The following is a 19,616-nucleotide window of genomic DNA, read 5'->3' as shown; positions in this document are numbered from 1 at the left end:
GCGCGGCTCCCAGAGGCCCGCGGTGGCTGTGCGCGGCCGGCGGGCGACCGCAGAGGGCGGCGGGGAGCGAGGAGGAGGAGCCTGGGGCCGGGAGGCGGCGGTCGCGGCCCGGGTTCCTGCCGGTCAGCCCAGGGTTCCGGTCCATGGACCGCCGGGTCGCCGAGCTGCTGCCGGCGGAGGAGCTACCTCTGTGAGGTAAGAGTCGCCGCCTCCGTGCGCGCCGGGGTCACGACGCAGGGGCAGCTCGGAGCAGCCTGGGAGATGTAGTCTTCGGACCGTCCCCGCTAGAGGCTGCACAGCCCGCCGGGACCCCCGCCGCCGTGCCCGCCGCCGCCGGGCCGGCGCCCTCCCGTTTCCTTCCTCCAGGGGGAAAAAAAAATGTCCTTCGGGCCGCTGTCCGGGAAGCGGCAGCATGTGGCGCTCCGCTGTCAGTAGCAACAAGGTCAGCGCCCCTTCTCCGCGTCTTGCTCCCTCAGCTCTCGCGCTCAGGTGGGACAGAGCCAGGTGAGGGGTGGCGGCGTGGAGGGCCAGTTTCTGGGCCGGGTCAAGCACGCCGGGCCGCGGCGGCGCGAGGCCGGGTGCTCGGGTCAGCCTCGGCCGCGTCAGAGCCCATCTTCGGGGAGGGACGGGTGGCTTAGTGCGAGGCTGCTCTGGAGGGGCGGGTGGGTAACCCGACGGTTCGCACCGGCGTCGCTCTGAGTGTGTGGGGACAGGGGGATGGGACCCGAGAACCACTATGCCTGTCCAGGAACCTTCTCGGAGGTGCTGTCGCCCAGCCTCCAAAGGGGACCCGCTGGTGAATAAACAGCCCTTGCTTGCTCAGCTGTGGGTTGTCAGGAGTGTTTGTTTCTTTCGGCAGCTGGTCACCGTTAACCATTTCTAGTCTCCTTGACACTTCCAAGCAGGTGGATCCGGGGCGAGGGATCAAAAAGGGAGAAGTCACAAATCATCCCTCTGTCTTCTCTGACGCCGGAAGGGATAGCTTTGGAGGGAGGAAAGAGCTGTTGTTGACTTAAACAAATGCGTAATTTGGACGACCTGTGGCGTTGTTTAGCGCTGTGATTGGTGGGATGCTTTTGGTAGTTTTCCGTTGGTTGTGCCTACATTTTTGCTACAAAACGTTTGTTGTTTCTTTAAATGAAAATGTGGACTATTTGAGCCTGGAATGGTTTCTCGGGCCTGTAATCCCAGACTTGGGAAACTGAGACAGAAGGATTACCTGGAGTTCGAAGCCACCTGGTCTGCATAATGAATTCCAGAGTAGCCTACAGTCATAAATAAATGAATAAATGAATAAATAAATAAATAAGCAAGCAAGCGAGCTAGGGTACGGTAGGCGTCCAAACCTGTAACCCCAGCACTGGAGAGAAGGCAGGAGGATTAGGAGTTCAAGGACAACCAACCTCCACTACTAATGCGTTTGAGTATGTCTCAAAAGAACAAATAAAAAGCTTCGTAGGCATGGCCAGCAGATCTGGGAGGTTCTTCACAAATTCAAAATCAGTCCGGGTTACAGAGAGAGAGAGACCCTATCTCAAAACAGTAACCATCAAACTTACTTCTGTTTGCTTTAGTTTTTCTTTGGCAAGGACTATGTATATGCAGCACAAGGATAACTCAGCCTTGAGATCCTGCTACCTAGAGCTCCCTAGATCTGGAATTATATAGGCATGGCCCACCACACACAGAACGGACAGGCTTTCAAAATTCTTGCTTAATGTAGATTTTTTTTTTTTTTTTTTTTTTTTTTTTTTTTTTTTTTTTTTTAGCAATCAGCTCTTGTCTGTGTAAACCTATTTTTGTACTAGTATGTACATGGTCAGGATAAATAAAATACATAAATTTATTTGGCCTCCAATTTCTGAAATATGCATTTTATGTTTATTTGTCATGTCTTACCATGTATCCCTGGAATTCATTAGGTACACTAGGTTAAACTTCAACTCACAGAAATTTGCCTTCCTCTGTCTCATGGGATTAATGCACAAGGCTATTTTTATTACTTTTTTGTGGGGGTACACGTATGTGTGCAGAAGTCTAAGGTTTGCTTTGGGTGGATTCATTTATTGTTCTCCAGACTGGGTTTCTCAAAGAACCCAGAGCTTGTTGGTTGCCTAAACCAGCTGGCCGGTGAGCTCCAGGGATTTGCCTATCCTTGTCCTCTCTGGTGCTAGGATTGCAGATACCACAGGTACACCTGGCTTTTATGTGGGTAGAGGGGCTGAAACTCTGGTTTTCATGCTTGGATAACATGTACTTTACATCTAGAGCCCCTAGAAGCATGGTTTTATGAAATATTTTAGGATATTATAATTAATATTCCTTTTCATAGAAAGAGAAATAGGCCACCTACCTTTGGAAGGAAAATGAGTAGGTTAAGCAGGATATGTAAAATTTATTCTTTGCTTTGTATACTATGTAAGCCTTCCTCTAGTGTATGTTTCTCTCTTAAGCAGTTGACCATGTGGAGATATAGACCAAGTCCATTTAGATTTGTTATTTATACTAAGGGGAAGTCTCATTTCTTCTTAGCTTTTTTTTTAAAAAAAAAAATGTTGTTTGTTTTGTATGTTTGCTTGAGGATCTTACATAGCACAGTCTGGCCTGGAACATAAGCCAAGGGTGGTCTAGATCATGACTTACCTGCATCTGCCAAGTGATAGGATTACAGGTTACCAACTATGACCAGCTCTTCTCTTGTTGGTTTTCTTTTTTTTTTTTTTTTTAAATTAAAAAATTGATTTATTCTTATGTGTATGAGTGTTTTGCTTGTATGCATATTTGTGTACTACATGTATACAGTGCCCACAGAATCAAAAAGGGAGCATTAAATCTCTTGAGACTGGAGTCACAGATAGTCACAAGCCACCACATGGGCAATGGGAATCAAACCTGGGTCCTCAAGATGAGCAGTTGGCTCTTAGCAACTGAGCCATTTCTCTAGCTTCTGTTGGTTTGTCATCACCCCTCACCTCTGTTCCCTCCTCCCCCCACCCCACCAGTACTTCTCTTCAGACAGGATCTTGATATGTAGGCCTGGCTGGCATGTAACTCACTGGATGGCTGGGTTGTATTCCACCTTGCTGAAACCCTCTTCCCTCACTTCCTGAATAGTGGGATTATAGGTGTGTTTCACCATGCCTGCCCCCTCCTCCTTTTTAAAGATTGGGTTTCACTCTGTAGTCTAGGCTGGTCTACATACTCTACAATATCCTTTGACTGGTGGTAATCTTTTTGCCAGAGACTCCCAAGTTCAGAGATCTACAGGGATGACCCATCATACCCTACTTTAGAATGTGTATTTTACCCTAAATTGAAAAATATGATTTAGTTTTATGATAACAAATCCCATTTACATTAGCCTTATTTCAAAAAAATGATTTTATATTTATGGTTTTTTTTTTTTTTTTTTTTTTTGTTTTTCGAGACAGGGTTTCTCTGTGTAGTCCTGGCTGTCCTGGAACTCACTCTGTAGACCAGGCTGGCCTCGAACTCAGAAATCCGCCTGCCTCTGCCTCCCAAGTGCTGGGATTAAAGGCGTGTACCACCACCGCCCGGCTATATTTATGTTTTTATGAAGTCAATTTCTTGTCCTTTTAAAAAAGCTTAATCAGTAGAGAATAAATTCTGTTTGGGGGACTGTGGGTATACACCAATAAGAAGGCATTTGTTCAACATACCCAAGGCCCTGGATTTTGCTCCTTATCCATATTAAAAAAGAGAGACAGAAGAATGATATCCATATAAACTAAAAGACAGGAGCTCAGTGGATAACATTGCATGTCACCGAGCCTGTTCAATCCTTTCCCATTCCAACCCACATGGTGGAAGGAGAGAACAGGTTGCTGAAAGTTCTTCTCTGACGTATATGCTACTGTGGAACATATGTGACCCCTCTCCCCAGTAAATAAATGCTTTACAAAAGAAAAATATAAGAAGCCCCTTATAGATTAATATATAAAGCTGGGGCTTGTGACTCTATAATCCTAGCACTCAGGAAAAGAAGGCAGGGAGATTGCTATGAGTTCAAGGCCAACTTGGGTTACAAATTTAGTTCCATGTCAGCTTGAGGTACAGAGTGAAACCTGTCTCAAAACAAAGAAACAATCTTAAAATAAAAAAAAAAGCAATAAATATCACTGAAAAGGGAAAAATGTAAAAACTTCATTTTTTATTAGTATAGGTCAGGATCATGATAAATAGAATTTATAAATTCTTGCATTTGAAATGAGTCAAATGGGCTGGAGAGATGGCTCAGTGGTTAAGAGCATTGACTGTTCTTCCAGAGGTCCTGAGTTCAATTCCCAGCAACCACATGGTGGCTCACAACCATCTGTAATGGGATTCAATGCCCTCTTCTTGTGTGTCAGAAGACAGCAACAGTGTACTTATATGTAAAATAAATAAATCTTAAAAAAAAAAAAAGAAAGAAATGAGTCAAACATGTAGACTGAATTCAATATTGTTTGTCAACTTTGCTTTCTATGACTCTTGGTTTTTTTTTTTTTTTTTTTTTGGTAAGACTCAAGATATTTGGAATTACAATTTACTCTTTGATTTTTGTTTTTAAGTCAGTTTTAAAGACATTCCTTTTTATTTTTAATTATGTTTATGCATGTGTATCTGTGTGTGTGTATGCACCTGTGAGTTAAGGTCCCTGGAGAGTGGAAGAGGGTGTTCGACACTGTAGTTGGAGTTACAGGCAGTTGTGAGTTGCCTTATGTGGATACTGGGAACTGGACTCAGGTCCTCTGCAAGAGCAGTATACACACACCCTTAACCACTGAGGAGTCCTACTCTTTGATTTTGAAGAAAGAAAGTTGTGTTTCCTTAGAAGCTTGAGCTAGGCCTAGTAGCATACTCCTGTGTTTTTGGTACTTGGGAGGCTGAAGCAGGAGAATTGCTATGAATTCAAAGCTTTCTTAGCTACATAACAAGGAAGAGAAGTTTGATTGTTACCATCACTTTTTAAAAGATCTATTTATTTTATGTATGTGAATACACTGTTGCTGTCTTCACACACCAGAAGACAGAATTTCTGTCTTCCATGTGGTTGCTGGGAATTGAACTCAGTATCTTTGGAAAAGCAGTCAGTGCTCTTAACCATTGAGTCATCTCTCCAGCCCCTGTTACTGACTCTTAAAAACAGATTGTACACACTTTTTATTACAAGACTCCTTTCACTAGATAGAGACCCCAAGGTCAGAAGTTCAGGGCCATCTTCAGCCACATAGAGAAGTTCTCTGTTCTGAACTTCTGGTTCAGAAGGCCTGGTTAATGTGAGAATCTATCTCCAAAAATTGAATTAGAAAATTAGAAACTTGTCTGAGTACATGCTGAGCCTGGTCACCTAAGTTGGGTCCCTGGGACCCACATGGTAGACAGAAAGAACTCTGTCCTCTGACCACCACAAGTACTGTCAAATGTCTGCTGGCCCACCATTAAAACAATATACATGTATTTCATACACAGATAATTTGTGAACAGTAGTCAGCCACGGGAGTAACCAGCATGACTATAGACAGTGTCTTTTGCCTGTTGCTATAGTTTTGGCAGAAATTAATTTACTGGAAATGTAAAAAGATTTTCCATGCCTCAGGTGGGAAGAATAAAAGTTGACAATATTGATTATGCTTAAGTTATAGAATATGCTAATATTCTATATTTAAAAATACTTTGTTATGAACTATTTTAACTATATCCAGAAATGTAAAATAACGAATGATTTAATGTTCTTCTATCACACTTGTTTTGTGCTGTCTGCCAAAAGGAGTAATGATGGTTTTTCAGGGAAATAATCTAACATATTCTGGCATCCTCCAAAGAACTGTCAATTGCCAAGGTTAGTGATAAGCTGTGGGCTGAGCCCTCCTTTCAGGCTATGGGGAGTTCTCTGTTCATTCCTCCAGCAGATGTGCCCAGAGAATTCATAACGTAAATGGGCACTAGAATAGCAAATTAAACTGCAATTACCCTTTAGGAGCCTAGAAAATGTTTGTACTTACTAAATGCAAAGGTACTCAGACATAAAACGTTATGCAATGATAATGTGGCAGTATATGGAAAGTAACCAGCTTAGCACAGAAACGCAAAGGAACTCACATGTTTGTAGAAGACCCACGTGGGCTGCCATGTTAAAGAAAATGTCTTGACATGGGATATGGCACCACATTATGTCACTGAAGAGACAGAGAGGAGGTCGGGTCTGGATGTGGATAAAAAGATACAAAAACAGGAATTAACCTCTCTGATTCAAGTTGTAGTCCTCTGTTACATAAGTGGGAAAATATGTTTGTCTGACGATGTATGAAATAATGAAAAGGCCTTGAAGTAACTCAGCAGTGGGAATACAGTGAGAATCAAACCAAGTACAGTCTGCATTTGTGAGGTCTACTGATTGGTGGGAGAATCATCGTAAATGGGAATTTGGAATTGAGCACTTATAAGGAATTATAATTAAGGGTTTGACAGGGAGGCCTGGGCAAGCTTTTCTGAGGAACTGTCTAGAATACTAAGGGCAGAAGAACAGCAGTCATTAACTGGAAAAGAGAGGAAAGATTGTTCAGGCAAAAGAACATGTGTAAATGCCCCATGAGGAAAGGGCTTTGATAAATAAAGGACATTGAAACAAAGAGATTTTAAAGTAACTTTGATCCCTAAAGTTCAAGTGACTGTAATGAAGAGTTCCACAGGCTTGGGTTAGGAATTTTGCCCTTAGGAGAGATGGAAACTCACTTGGGTGGGGCAGGCCTGACATGAGAAAGAGAAGCTTTGTGAGGAAATTGGGTTAGTTTATAGTTAGAGGTTTGTCCTGGAAATTTTGATCACTGTGTCCTTTAGTGGAACTAAACTGGCTATGCTGGACTGCTGTCTTTATTTTTGTTTGTTTGTTTGTTTGTTTGAGACAGGGTTTCTCTGTGTAGTCCTGGCTGACCTGGAACTCACTCTGTATGTTAGGCTGGCCTCAGACTCCCAAAGACCCACCTATCTCTAGCATCTGAGTTCTGGGATTAAAGACACATGCCACTACATATGACTACCCTTTTTCTTTCTAATAAAGTCCTGCTCTGTAGTCCAGGCTGGCCTCAAATTTATGATACTTTGTCTCTGCTTCCCTAGAGATGAGGTAGTTAAGCATATGCCATCATGCCTGGTTTGCTCACTACTAGTTCTTTTAAGATCCACAGTTGCATATATCAGTTGATCATCAAAAGCAATAAGGTCAGGAACCTGGAAGCAGGAGCTAATGCAGAGGCCATGGAGGGGTGACGCTTACTGGCTTGCACCTCATGGTTTGCCAGCCTGTTTGCTTTCTTATAGAACCCAGGACCACCAGCCCAGGGATGGCATTACCTACAATAGGCTGGGCCCTCCCCCATCTATCACTAATTAAGAAAATTCCTTACAGCTGGATGTTATGGAGGCATTTTCTCAACTGAGATTCCTTCCTTTCTGATGTCTCTAGCTTGTGGCAAATTGACATCAAAGTAGCTAATAATAGTATATTTTCCCTTCTGTAGCTTAACCCTGGAATGTCCATTTTATTTAGCTGTTCTGATTTTTGTTTTGAGGTGTGTGTGTGTGTGTGTGTGCGCGCGCGCATGTGCATGTGTGTGCTCGAGCACGCATTTTATTTCAAGATAAGGTTTCTTTTTGTAGCCCTGGCTGTCCTAGAACTCACTCAGTAGACTAGGCTGGCCTCCAACTCAAGAGATTTGCCTGCCTTTGCCTCCAATGTGCTGGAATTAAAGGTATGAGACACTTCCTGACTATTTTGACTTTTTAGACAAGTTTTACTTTGTAGTCTAGGCTGGCCTGGGACTCACTGTGTAGCCCAGGGCTGGCCTTGAACTCTGGGCGATCCTCTTGTATCAGTCTCTTTTGTGGCTGGATTATAGGCTGGAGTGTCAACTTTATGAGAAAATGTATATAGAAAATAATTTTCTTTTTCAAACAGCCATGTGTTCTATAGAACCACTGAAAATGTGGTCTTGTAGACCTAGAGTTTAGTTTCCCCAGACCTTTTCCAGAGAACATGTGAGGTCAAGGCTATTTTCACAATAATAGGAGAACATCATTTGCATTTTCTATTGCATTAACATTTACACCAATGGCATAAGCAACTGCAGATAAAAATTCCTTGCACATGAGCATTGTTGAAAGCAATGGACTCAGACAGCACTGATGGTCATATATTTACCACAGTGTGCATGCATTAAACATTAGAACCAAATAGTTTTCTTTACTGTTCTTTTAAGCAGTTAAAAATATTCATTTTGTTAGTCCTTACACTTTAATATTCATATTTCTGTTGTCTGTATATGAATGGGTATGATGCTCCCTTCTCCTGCATCTACAGCATGATAGCCAGGTGCAGTGGCGAGCACTTACTCCACCTCTCCCTGTGGCAAGGAAGATAGAAGTAGGTAGATTGCTTGAATGAACACAGAGGTTTGAGGCTAACCAGAAGTGGTGGGCCAGACCTTGTAATTCTAGCACTCAGGAGGCAGCCTGGGTTGCATAACAACACCCTGTTTCAAAAAACAAATCAATAATAAACCCAAATAGCTCGAGTTGAAAATGGACAAAAGATCTGAGCAGACATTTCTCTAATGATAGTGAGCAAATGAAAAGATGTTCATTTTTCATTAGCCCTATATATCATATGGATTAAAGTGGCTTTTGATTTGCTTGCTTTCATCTGTAGCTATTAGAATCCTTAGGATCTAGGAGTTTTTCCTGGTTTGTTCTAGGTTTTGTTCCTGGGTTTTGAGGCTAGTCCTTGAACCAGGGGTCTCTCTTCTCAGCACCTGGGCTTTCTTTTACTGTGTACATTTGTGTTTTGGTTCTTTCACCCTTGGAAGTTCTTGACTGTGAATTGACTAGTAGTTACTGTGGCTCCTGGAACCTGACTTTCAAGGTTTACTATTTTAACAGACCTCTGTTACTCTTAGATTCTCACCAACAATCAGAGTGCCCCATTCAGAGGCAGCTAGAGCCTCTGTTGGTAGGGCTAACGATGCCAGTGAACTTGAAACAGGAGGTGCCATGGAGAAGTAAAAATAGACTGTTAAAGGGAGAAGATAGAGTTTAGAAAAACTGCAGCCTCATGCTACCCAGAATTCAAACAGTTTAGAGATAATTTGCTGTTCAGGCAACATTTGGATTTTTTTTTTGTTGTTGTTGTTACTTATTCACTTTACATACTGCTCACTGCCCTCTCCCACAATCCTTCCTCTCATGTCCTCTTCTCCTCTGAGCAGGTGGGCCACCCCCTCGAATATTCCCCCCACCCCCATCCAGGCCTGTCAAGTCTCTGTGAGGTTAGGCACATCCTCTCCCACTGAGGCTAGACAAGGCAGCCCAGCTAGAAGAACATATCCCACGTACAGGCAACAGCTTGCCCCAGTTGTTTAGGACCCACATGAAGACCAAGCTTCACATTTGCTACATATGTGCAGGGAGGCCTAGGTCCAGCCTGTGTATGTTCTCTGGTTGGTGGTTCAGTCTTTGAAAGCCCCATGGGTCCAGGTTAGTTGACTCTGTTGGTCTTCCTGTGGAGTTCCTATCCCCTTCAGGACCCATAATCCTTCCTCCTATTCTTCCATGAGTCCCCAAGCTCCATCCACTGTTTGGCTGTGGGTGTCTGCATCTGTCTGAGTCAGCTGTTGGGTGCAGCCTCTCAGAGGACAACCATGTTAGACTGACAGAATTGTCATTAATGGTATCAGGGATTGGTGCTTACCCATGGATGGGTCTCAAGTTGGGCCAGTTACTGGTTATTCCCTCAGTCTCTTCTCTATCTGTCCCTGCATTTATTGTAGACAGGATAAATTTTAGGTTGGTTGTAAATATTTTTAAAGCAAGTATTAAACATTATATGTAGGGTGTCAAGATGGCACCACAACTGACAACTTGAATTTCATCCCCAGAACTTGCACTATAGAAGGAAAGAACTGACTCCTGCAAGTTGTCTGCTGATTTCCACATTTGTACCTTGCTGTACACAAATACATAAATAAGTTTTTAAATGTACGCCTTGGAAACCAAAGTCAAATTACTAATTTATTATTTTCAGTCCCAGTTAGCTATTGAAAGGGAGAAAACAGGACTCCACAATTAGGAGGAGGGCTTGTCTTTCTGTCTCTCTCTCCGTTCTCCTTCTGTCCTTTCTTCCTTCCATTCATTTTACAGGTATAGGAGTTTCCCCTGCATGTATGTCTGTGTACTATGTGTGGAGTGCCTGAGGAGGCCAGAAGAGGGTGTCAATTTCTGGAGTTAAATGTGGTTCTAAGTCACCAAGTGGGTACTGGGAATCCACTTGGGTCTTCCATAGGAGAGGTAAATCCAGCCTTGAATGTCTCGTCTCGTCTCTTCTCGTCTCGTCTCGTCTCTTCTCTTCTCTTCTCTTCTCTTCTCTTCTCTTCTCTTCTCTTCTCCCCTTGCCTTCCTTCCCCTCCCGTCCCCCTCCTTCTCTTCCTTCTTTCTCTTTCTCTGTCTGTCTGTCTGTCTGTCTGTCTGTGGTTGGTTGGCTATTGCTTTTTTTGAGATAGAGTTTCACTGCATATCCCTGGCTGTCTTGGAACCCACTCTGTAGACTGGGCTGGCCTCCAACTCAGAGATCTGCCTGCCTCTGCTTCCTTAGTGCTGGGATTAAAGGAATGTGCCACCTTTAATGGCTTGAAGGGTTCTTTTTTCCCTGCCAGGTACATCTATGGAAAACACATAGCCAACCCTCATACCACATGGTGAAAAATTGAAAATTTCCCTCAGAGATAAAACAAGGATGTATGCTATTGAAACTTGTTTTCAACAATGTTCTAGAGGCTCTGGTCAGGTCAATTAAGTAAGAAAAGAAACAAAAGGCATCTGTGCTGGTTAGTTTTGTCAATTTGACACAAACAGGCTGTGGGTCTTATCTGTGAGCATTTTCTCAATTGACTTGGGAGGGCCCACATCCCACTGTGGGAAGTGCTACCCCTGAACAGGTAGGTCTGGGTTATATAAGAAAGCAAGCTGAGTGTGCCATAGAGAGCAAGCTGGTAAGCAGCATTCTTCCCTTGTCTCTGCTTCAGTTCTTGACTCCTGAGTTTTTGAGTTTGTGCCTTGACTTCTGTCTTAGGGTTTTACTGCTGTGAATAGATACCATGACCAAGGCAATCTTATAAAAACATTTAATTGGGAATGGCTTACAAGTTCACAGGTTCAGTTCAGTATCATCAAGGTTAAAGCATGGCATCATCCAGGCAGGCATGGTGCAGGCAGAGCTGAGAATTCTACATCTTCATCTGAAGGCTGTTAGCAGAATACTGACTTCCAGGCGGCTAGGATGAGGTTCTTAAAGCCCATGCCCACAGTGACACACCTACTCCTACAGGGTCACACCTTCTAATTGTGCCATTCCCTGTGCTGAGCATATATAAACCATCACAACATTTTTCGATGATGGATTATAACATGTAAAGAGAAATAAATACTTTCCTTCTGTGATGGTTTGAATATGCTTGGCCTAGGAAATGGCACGATTAGTAGGTGTGGCCTTGTTGGAGGAAATATGTCATTGTGAGGGTGGGCAATGAGACCCTCTTCCTAGCTGCCTGAGAGATTCAGGCTTCTTCTGATTCCCTTTGGGACAAGATGTAGATAGAACTCTCAGCTCCTTCTCCAGCACCATACCTGTTTGGATGCTGTCATGCTTCCTGCCATGATGATAATGGATTGAACCTCAGAACTAGTAAGCCAGCCCTAATTAAATGTTGTCCTTTATAAGAGTTTCATTGGTTGGGCAGTGGTGGCACACACCTTAATCCCAGCACTTGGGAGGCAGAGGCAGGAGGATTTCTGAGTTCGAGGCCAGCCTGGTCTACAGAGTGAATTCCAGGACAGTCAGGGCTACACAGAGAAACCCTGTCTTGAAAAACCAAAAAACAAACAAACAAACAAACAAACAACAGAAACTGGTTCTAGATTGGGCTGTAACTGAGACAACTTGACTATGTTGTTTTCTGGGGAAGATTATGAGAACATTTGAAGCTTTGGGCTAGAAAAGGCCATTGAATTCTCAGAACGTAATGAGCTGTTGGGAGAGCTTGGAAGATAGGAATGTGGAGAGAGGTGCAGATGATGGGGTCCTGAAGTTTCAGAGCAAAGCAAGCCAATAAGCAGCTCTCCTCCATGGTTCTCGACTCTTCTCTTGTTTGAGTTCTTCTTGCCCTGACTTTCTTACTGATGATTGTGATTGGGACACAGAAGCCAAGTAAACCCGTCTCTCTCCAAGTTACCACGGTAACAGACAAGCAGACTAATACAGCATCCATATCGGAAAGGAAGAAGAAAAACTAATTTATTTGCTGATGATATGATTTTATGCTTAGAAAACTCAAAGGAGCCAACGCCGCTCTGAGTGTGTCTCTCTGCCACTGCTGTAAGGGCAGCACATGTGCTAGCTGTGGGTGTGTCGTTCTTTTGAGGACCTCTCCTTTTGCTTTTGTGGCTAAAGTCTATATTAAAACATCTTAATGAGGCCTGGCATGGTGGGGCCTGCACAGGCAAGTATTCTGTGAGTTCAAGGCTGGCCTGGTATATATAGTAAGACCCTCTCTCAAAACAAAGCAGAACACTATGAAAACTTTAATAAAAAATATTTCAAGGAATTGCACAAAACAAATCTTAGAACAAAAATGCAAGTTTAACAAGATTACAGGTTATAAGATCAAAATGGAAGATCTATTGTATATCTGTACATTAGCAATGACCAACACAGGAATAAAAGTAAGAAAAAGAAGTTTCATTTGTAAAAGCATCAAAAGGAACAAAATAAGGATGGGAATATAGCTCAGTTTGTAAAATACTTTCCAAACATGCGCAATACCCTAGGTTTAATTCCTATCACCACATAAACCTGGGTGTGGCAGTAAGTAGATGCTGCTAATCACAGCACTGGGGAGCTGAGGCAGGAAGATTGGTAGTTCAGAGTTAGCCTCTGCTATATAGTAAGTTCAAGGTTAGTTGGGCTACATGAGAACACTAACTTTGGGCTGGCAAGATGGCTCAGTGGGTAGAGGCACTCCTTTCCATTCCCTGGGTCCCTGGGTATGAGGAGAGGACTAACTCTGACTCCATATGTGCACCTTGGCATGCATGCATTCATACTCACACACATGTCACATGTGAATACAACAAGAATGGTAAAATGAAAATACAACACAAAGGAATCAGCTTAACAAAAGGTGTGTGTGTGTGTGCTCATGTGCAAGTGCCATGACAGCTGTATGGAGCCCAGAGGATAGCTTTTATGAGTTGGTTCTCTCCTTTTAATGATGTGGGTCCTGGAAATCCTAAACTCAGGTTATTAAAGTTGTCAGGAATTGCCTTTACCTGCTGAGACTTCTTATTGGTGCTCATTTCCTGATTTTAAAGCTCACTAAAATAGTGCAATAATGAAGATAGTATAGTAGTGTCATAAGACCTTTAGATTAGTGGACCAGGAAGTCTAGAAACAAGTCCTGACATTCCTGATGGTCAGGTTATTTTCAAAAAGGGCACCAGAATAATCTAATAGGCAGAATGGATATATTCCCATTTCATCTAGGCAGTCACATGCAAATGAATAGTGTTGGACTCCTACCTCACACCACAACAAAAATTAACTAAAAATTGATAAAAAGCCAAAATGTTAGAGCCAAAAGTATAAAATTCTTAGAAGAAAGTGTAACTTTAATTTTTTCAAACCTTATTTTTAATGATAGTTCTTCACAGTTTAACTTCCCTTGTAGCCTACCACCCACCAGAGGCAGTGGAAAAGAAAGAATGCAGAGGGGAAGTGGACCTGTTTAGGAAGGTTCTTTGGAGCAACTCCACCTGCATTGTCTGGAAATTTGCAGTTCATTTCATAGGTTGGCAGGCAGTGGCAGCTCAATCCACTCGCAAACACTTCACAGATACACTAGCAGTTCATTTTGGTAGAGTTGGGTTAGCAACAGCAATGACACAACCTAGCAGAGAGACAGCCAGGCCCCAGCCTGGCTCGAGTTAGCAGGAGGGACCTGGAGGGACACCAGAAGTTCTCAGCTGTATCTCTCTTAGGGAAGTGAAGATCAGTGAAGACATGAGACCCACAAGTGTTACACAGCTAGCTGTACCAGCAAGCCAAACTCTGTCACTGTCACTCTGTGAAATACTATTTATACCCTGCAAACATCACGTGTCCTCCAGGTGCCTTGCCTCAGCACCTGTCTTGCCTCAGCACGTGCATTAAATCAGCTGGAGTCTACTGAAGTGACCACCACCAGTTTTTTGGTGTGTTTCTCTCTATGGAGTCCTGACAAATGCAGCGCAACTATGCAGTGTAAACTGGGCCAATACATTCGTGTTGTTAGCAAAGAATCCTTCACGTGACCTTTCATGTGCTTGGTTTAGCAGAACATCCTCTCTCCTGTGTCTGCTTCAGTGAAATGTTCCTTCACATGTCTGCCTTAGTCTTTCACACCTGTGAAATGAATGTTGTTCCTTCATGTGTTTGCCCCAGTAAAACACCATCCAACCAACTTTCCAAAGAACCCTTACATTTCCACTTGAAGAAAGCATAAGCCTGAGTGCCCAAGGCCCTGGGTCAAGACTGTGCTTTCTTATAGATGACACCACCACCACAAGTGACAAAGGAAGAAAAAACTGGAGTAAATCAAAATTAACAGCTCTTATGCCAGAAAGGAGGGCTTTTACTCAGATTTTTTGGTTATGAGGAATACCTAAGACAGTCTAGATGTGATGATCCATCCCTGTAATCCCAGCACTTAGGAGGCAGAATATCAAGTATTTGGATATGGATCACCACACCTGGCTTTCATGGTGCTTTATTCTTTTTTTAAGATTTATTTTATTTTGTTTGGATGTATGTTATGTAGGTTTGTGTACCACATGTGTGTGTAGTGCTCATAAAGGTCAGATGAGGGTATGGGATCCTCTGGAACTGGAATGATGGATGGATGGATGGATGGATGGTTGTGTGGTACTGGGAATCAAACTCTCTGCAAGAGCAGCCCGTGCGCCTCACTGCTGAGCCATCTCATATCATCATCACTCCCTGTCTCTCTGTCTCTCTCTCTTTCTCTCTCTCATTTAAAGAGTACTTTGATAATTGATACTTCATTGACTAAATATTTCCAATAATAGTAATGATAACAATTCCTGGCTTACATAGAATGTTTAAGAAACTTGGTGTATATTCTCATAGTTTTGTCCTCAGAGCTGTAATTGAGCAGACCAGGCTTCTAAAATCCTAAGTTTAAGGTTAGAAACAACAAAGTAACCTTATCATTTGATCTTCAGTGTGAATAGCTTTGAGAGTGAATGAGAGTGTCATTTAGTATGCCAGTTCAACAGTACAACACACAGTGTATGGTTATTCTGTCACTAACCGACAAAGGACATCTGATTCTTCTGCTCTGCTGCTAGTACCACAGTGTCTCATGGAATACAGTTTGTGTTTCTTCTCATTATTAAAACTCCACTAGGAGGCGATTACAGCTCCAGACACACACACATTACATACAAACATACAAACATGGGAGTACTCAACTCCATAAAACCAACATTGCTAGAGATGAAGCCATGGATTAACCCCAACGCTGTAATTGAGGGTGATTTTAATACTCTATTTTCCCCAACGCACGTGTCTTCCAGATCAAACAAAACAACAACAAACAAAAACAAAAAAACCCAGAAATATCATTGTGAAATAACATCATTGACCCTAAAGTGTTTATAGATGTCCATAGAATATTCCACTCCACCATTATAGAATACACCTTCTTAGTCTCTATGAAAGTTTCTTTAAAATGGACTCCTGGTGTTATTTTGCTTTTAAGAGGTGGATCCTGCCTGGTGGAAGTTCTAGTGGCAAATGGTCCAATGGAGATGATTTCCCTCCCTAGTTCTGGCTGTGGTCTCTGCTTCCTGTTAAATACTATGTGAGGCATTTCTGCCACATGCTTGCTGTGAGTTCTGTAATGCCGTCCTGCTATGATTGACTTAAACTGATGAAAACATGAGCCAAAAGAAACCTTTCCTCCCTGAAGTGGTTTCTGTTAGGTTATTTTGGTCACAATGATGCAGAAGTAACTAACACAGAAAATTGGCCAGTCAATAACTGTGACTAAACCTGAGCATGTGGTCCATAAGCCTTTGGGGTTGTTTGTTTTTGAACAGTTTGGTGATTCAGGCTAGAGAGGCTGCAGAATGTTGTAAAAGCTTAATAGGCCCCTGGTTATTTTCTGTCTCTATCTCCTCAGACTGCTTTAAACAGGGCACTTGAGAACAGTGGAGATATGGTTGGTGCTGTTCCCAATAAAGACAGCAAGGCCCTTTGGAAGAAATGTTCAGTCCTAACTGTAGCAGGAAAATTCCCAAGTCAGGAATATTCAGTCACAAGAGGAAGTTGTTGAAGTTGATTGTATTTGACATACATATGTAATCCCCAAATCTAGGGAGGATGCTGCTGAGTTTAAGACCATGGATGCCCAGGAAAGACAAATGTTCAAAAAAAAATGATGGGGTTAGGCTGGCAAGGTGGCATAGAGGGGAGGGTGCTTGCTGCTGCCAAGCACTGGGATCACAGAGGAAGATCCAGGGTTCAAGGGCTGTCTCAATTATATAGTGAGTTTGAGGCTAACCTGGGCTACATGAGACGCCCCCCACCTCAAAAAAAAAAAAAAAAAAAAAAAAAAAACCAAAAAACCAAAAAAACCAAAAACCCCCCCAAAAAAAAAAAAAAAAAAACCCAAACCAAACCAAAAACATCTTTTCAAAATGTTTTAATAAATATATTTAAAATATATTTGAGTCTTGTATATGCTAGGAAAGTGCTATACTACTGGGCTATGTCCCCAGCCCCTTTTGATTTTATTTACTTATTTAATAATTTGTGTGTGTGTGTGTGTGCATATGTATATGTTTGGATGGGTGCCAGAGCAGGCCTGAGGTATAGGGTCCTCCAGAGCTAGAGTTCCAGGAGCTTGTGAGATAGGATCCCTCACCAGGACTTAGGATTTACCAGTTAGGCTAGGCCAGTAGGCCCCAGGAATCCTCTCATCTCTCCTTCCCCAGCAGTGAGGTTACGAGCATGTCCCATCATGCCCCACTCTTTATATGGGTGCTATGAACAGAATTCAGGTCCTCTGGAAGAGTAGCAGCAAGTGACCTTAACTGTTGAGCCATCTCTTCAGCCTTTATCTATCATTCCTAAGCCTGAATTTCCTTAAAGCAAACCAACAAACAAACAGGGATGGTTCAACAGTTAAAATCATTGGCTGCTAAACTTGATGATCTGAGTTCGGTGCCCAGGACTCAGGTACTGGAGGGAGAGAACTAGCTTGTTAGCTCGCTCTCTCTCCTTCCTTCCTTCTTTCCCTCCTCCTATCTCTTCCTCTATTTCCCCCACCACAATAAATGCAAAAATAAAAATTGAGAACCCAAGCAAAAGAATGATGATTTTTGTTATTTAGGGTGATGTGAAGATTAACTCCCTAAGACAGTGGTTCTTAAGCCCCCAGTGCTGCAGCCCATTTGGACACCTGTGGGGACCTCCAACCATGACATTATTTTTCAATGCTACTTTACAACTGTAATTTTGTTACTGTTATGAATCATAATGTAGATATTTTTGTAGATAGAGGTTTGCCATAGGGGTTGAGACCCGCAGGTTGAGAACCACTGCCCTAAGGCGTAAGAAATTCTTATGTAGTATATGATGTTAGCTATTATAAACATCATTAACAAATGTTGAAGAAATTATCTATACACAAAAGTTTAAAGCTAATAAACAAAAAGAAACTATTAAAAATATCTACATCCTGTGGAAGTCATTCCTCACTGTCTTCTCCTCCAGAAGTAGGAAATAAAGTCTGTAGAAAGAAGCAGTACAAGAAGTATCTGTAGCCAGATGTGGTGGTGGTGCCTGTCTTTAATAACTGGGAAGCAGAGGCAGGTGAATCTCTGGGAGTTTAAGACATCCAGGACTACGTAATAGATCTCAAAAAAAAAAAAAAAAAAGTGTCTGGCTAGTAAGATCCTATTTCTCTACTAGTGGACTGACTCATGTAACTTGTGATAGTAGTGTTAAGTAGGAAGGAGAGAAAGGGCAAAGAATCTATTCTCAGTATAGAATTTCTAGGAATTTCAACTGCCTTCCAGTATTAACTTTAGACTGTAAACATTGACCTTTACTGCTTTAGTTTGTTAAAAATGCTTTTATACATACTAACATAATTTTGGATGTTTAGATTCAGCAGCTGTTAAAATTGTCTCCATTTTATTGTTAGAGGAAGCTAACTAAGAAACCGAGAACGTGGGTCTTTTAGGCATATTGACTATAAGTTCAGGCACCTTTGCTTCCTAGAGTTATAATCTGTAGCTAGCCTGGTTGCATAGTCTGATCATCAAAGTCATTTGGGGAGCTGAGGCAAGAGGAGCACCAATGTCTCACCACCTGGCCTACAGAGTGAGCTCAAGGCCAACCTGGGCTGGCCTCAAATTCCCAGGCTCAAATAATCCTCTTGTATTAGTCTTTTAGTACTTGGGAATACAGGGGCCACCATAGCTCCTAGAGAGACTTTGTTGTTTTTAGGAGGACTAGGGTATTGAGTTCTCTGTAAGAGGACAGTAGGCCAGGTAGTAACAGAGTGTGTGGGGAGCCGACAGAAGGCGGCTATCATCCTTGCAGCCATCTTGAGCCATATACCCTGACTCCCTGAGATTTGATTACATTAGCCTACAACAGCTGAGCACACTCTGATAACATCTTGCTTTAGATACCCAGGATCTTCCCTTGGGTGTGTGAGACTTAAAGCTGTTATTTAGAGCCGAGACTTAAGGGTGTGACTTAGAGATCAGATTTAGAGACAAGGCCTAAGGGCATGATTAAAGGAGTGACTTGGAGGCGTGGCTTAGAAGTGAGACATATGAAAGGCAAGAGGCAGACAGAAGAGTTCAGTACAACTTGAAACTAGGAATTAGGTTAGAGAGTACAACTTGGAGTTAGTTATCAGGCATTAGGTAGCAGGCACTTGGAAGAGAACTTGGAACTGGAAATTTGGAACTTGGAGGCACTAGGGACTAGGAACTAGGGACTAGGAACTCAAGACTAGGGACTTGGAGAGAAGAAGAGAGACTGAAGAATAAACAGGATCGAATCACACTCTGTCTGGTCTCCATTCCTCCATGTCCGTCTTTTCTCTCTTGCTGAACCCCAACCTGCTGACTGGAGCAGCTTGGGGCAGTGCAGGCTCTAACAATTTAGCCCCCAAGGCTTTTTGGCAGTGCGGGTTCCAACATTGACAGAGTGGTCCGAGACATTTTGGCTCCCAAACGTGCGTTCTCAACATTTTTGGTGCCCAAGTGTGGGGCAGAGTGGCTCTCAACATTTCTGGCCCCCAAACATGGGGCAGCTCTGGCTGAAACAAGAGTGCTGCCTGCTTACTTGTTCTTGTTATTATTTAGGACCAGGCAAGTGGTAGTGGGAATAAGCATGCTCGTACAATCAGATGGAGATATACTTTATTTTTGAAACAGGGTCTTGTTTATCTCAGACTTGTCTCAAACTCACTAGGGATCCAAAGCTG

At 42.7% G+C, this 19,616-nt stretch overlaps 1 protein-coding gene and 1 long non-coding RNA gene across 6 annotated transcripts in view; one reads left to right on the top strand and one right to left on the bottom strand.

Moving 5' to 3' along the window:
• Positions 1-301: 301 nt before the first annotated feature.
• Positions 302-19,616, top strand: part of Cpeb3 (cytoplasmic polyadenylation element binding protein 3) — a 180,199-nt gene continuing 160,884 nt past the window's right edge. For 4 of the 5 annotated variants that reach the window (XM_076919747.1, XM_076919738.1, XM_076919728.1 and 1 more), the window contains exon 1: positions 370-504. The gene's annotated coding sequence lies outside the window, so the exon portion shown is untranslated. Of the gene's footprint in view, positions 505-19,616 lie in introns of all 5 variants that reach the window. The other variant, XM_076919705.1, reaches the window with a different exon arrangement.
• The window catches only part of LOC143435986 (uncharacterized), a 30,177-nt gene continuing 16,384 nt past the window's right edge, over positions 5,824-19,616 (bottom strand). The window contains exon 3 of the long non-coding RNA XR_013106257.1: positions 5,824-6,205. This is a non-coding gene — a long non-coding RNA (uncharacterized LOC143435986). The remainder of the gene's footprint in view (positions 6,206-19,616) is intronic.

This window comes from Arvicanthis niloticus, chromosome 1 (assembly GCF_011762505.2).
Source record: "Arvicanthis niloticus isolate mArvNil1 chromosome 1, mArvNil1.pat.X, whole genome shotgun sequence".
NCBI classification, from domain to species: Eukaryota; Metazoa; Chordata; class Mammalia; order Rodentia; family Muridae; genus Arvicanthis; species Arvicanthis niloticus.
Note: the sequence above shows the minus strand (reverse complement) of the source record. Positions and strands in the feature narration are given on the sequence as shown.